Source organism: Sinocyclocheilus anshuiensis, unplaced genomic scaffold (assembly GCF_001515605.1).
Source record: "Sinocyclocheilus anshuiensis isolate Anshui unplaced genomic scaffold, SAMN03320099.WGS_v1.1 scaffold86, whole genome shotgun sequence".
Classification (NCBI taxonomy): Eukaryota; Metazoa; Chordata; class Actinopteri; order Cypriniformes; family Cyprinidae; genus Sinocyclocheilus; species Sinocyclocheilus anshuiensis.
This window is the reverse complement of record NW_015547662.1, coordinates 825,971-828,519: the sequence shown is the minus strand read 5'-3', so window position 1 is coordinate 828,519 and position 2,549 is coordinate 825,971. Positions and strand designations below refer to the sequence as shown.

Here is a 2,549-nt window from a genome sequence, read left to right as displayed (position 1 = left end):
GACAATTTTTAATATAACTCTGACTGGATTCGTCTGAAAGAAGAAAGTCATATACACCTAGGATGCTTCGAGGGTGAGTAAAACACAAGCTAATTTTCATTTTTGGGTGAACTAACCCTTTAAGATGTCCTCAAGACAAATAAATGATTTTTTTTTAAAGTTGCAATTAAGTTCCTATTATTTTTATTATTCAAATTAAATTAAATTAATAGAATTAACAGGGCTGGGCTAAAATAGTGTGTAAATCACATTCATAAACTAAACTGTAGATATACCATCACCACCACCAACAATAATAATAATAATGTGTCATTCTTATTATTGTTATTACTATTTTCAGTAAACTTTTTTACATGAAGTGATTTGTAGAAAACATTTTGTGAATATGTAGCTAACCTCTGGCCACAAATTCATCACATATTAACCACAAGTTTGTCAAAACAAACCATTTTTGCGACGTATAAACATTCATAGACACACACTTTCACTTTTAGTACCTATTCAGAGGTCAGAAAGGAAGCTCTTAACTGGATAAGTGTAAAATAATGAAAGTCAGCAGAAGTTGAACAACATAAGAAATTCAATTTTGTATCATCCACAAAGCAGCATCGTGTTGTAATGCTCACCTACACACTTGCACTTATTGTTATACCATATGCCACTGCTTTTTTTATCATAATAAACTCCATGATTCGATTAAGTTGATTATGTGGAGCCATTAACATAAGAAAATAACTCAATCTATGGCTATTACCAAAAGTTATTTTCTTCTAAACGGGCTATTTATAGAGAGCGAATAATCTAAAATGAGAAATGGAAAGATAGCATCTTGTATTAAAGGTCTTCCACCCCTAAATCTGATGCGGAAGGTCTGGTCCCGCTCTATCCATCAGACTAATGCTTTTTGTAGAATGAAGATAAGTTAATCTCAACACACGCTGGAAAGGGACAAGCACTATGACATGATAAACATCGTCAGTCAGGCAGGAAAAGGAGAGAGAGCAGGACAGGACACGCACAAAAGCACTCAACAGTGCTCACAGGGCAGGACACTGGACAAGACACACACAAACAGGATGAGCCACTTCCAGTGAGGAATGAATCACTCTTGTCACTTCTCTTCCCTTCACATTCATTTCACTCGCACCAAGAGCAGTTATGTTCTGATTTAGTATAATTAGCATAAAGTAACCATGATTTAAGCATCTTTTTAAGTATTTGAGACTGACAAAGCTAGTATACTACAACCATATCATAGTTTGCCATGTGGGTAATGTAGAATTGAGCTTACAATGTTCATTTTGCTGGTTTCTCCCATTGGGGAAGCTAATGCTAATGTTAATTTGCATGTTATGAACTAGTCATGAGTTTGGCTTTTGATTAATTTTGTTCTCTAATGCGTCCCTGCTGAAAAGACTAGCTTGGATATGTTGTCTTTTTAAGCTGGACCCTAAAATAGGATGTTGGTGTGCTGGTTGCTTAACTAGTTAGACTTTTTCATCATAAAGATCATGCTGATCTTAGGGGGCGTTTGACACCGTTTTCAACTAAAAACAGAAAACTATTTACGCATTTTGGTGGTTCGTTTACACTAAAACGGTGTTTCGGGGGCCTGAAAATGCTTTTGAAAATGGGTTTTAAAGTGCAGGTTTTTGAAAACGATATTGTTATCGTCTCCATGTAAACTACAAAAATGTGAACTTGTGAAAGCGGTGACATCATGTGCATGCATATTACATTCAGTCGTTGTAAAAAAACTTTCTAATTTTTAGTACATCGTCGCGTAAACGTACACTGTAAAAAATGAGTAATTTTAACTGTAAAATATTGTAAAAACGCTACGAAAAAAAAATGTTAATAGGTTAACAGTAAGTTCGTTAGACTTTTTCATCATAAAGATCATGCTGATCTTAGGGGGCGTTTGACACCGTTTTCAACTAAAAACAGAAAACTATTTACGCATTTTGGTGGTTCGTTTACACTAAAACGGTGTTTCGGGGGCCTGAAAATGCTTTTGAAAATGGGTTTTAAAGTGCAGGTTTTTGAAAACGATATTGTTATCGTCTCCATGTAAACTACAAAAATGTGAACTTGTGAAAGCGGTGACATCATGTGCATGCATATTACATTCAGTCGTTGTAAAAAAACTTTCTAATTTTTAGTACATCGTCGCGTAAACGTACACTGTAAAAAATGAGTGTAATTTTAACTGTAACATATTGTAAAAACGCTACGAAAAAAAATGTTAATAGGTTAACAGTAAGTTCCCGTACTATTTACAGGGAGAAACTGTAATAGTTCTAACCAGAAATTTCATTTTAATTTTACAGTAAAATACTGTTAATTGTACAATTTTTAGCAGTAAAAAAGAACAAATCAACGTATAATTTACAGTAAAAAAACTGTAAACTGATATTCCCAGAATTCCCTGCGTGACACTCCACATTTGAAAGTATTTTGTTGAAATAATCATGTTTCTTAATAGTTTTGTCATGTTTGTTATCAGTTAGTTAATTTTACATCTTCTTTACATCTTCTGTTGTTTAATG

General features: G+C 33.7%; 1 protein-coding gene across 3 annotated transcripts in view; it reads left to right on the top strand.

Moving 5' to 3' along the window:
• Positions 1-2,549, top strand: part of LOC107702327 (rho GTPase-activating protein 7-like) — a 101,853-nt gene that overhangs the window by 94,872 nt on the left and 4,432 nt on the right. The window lies entirely within an intron of this gene.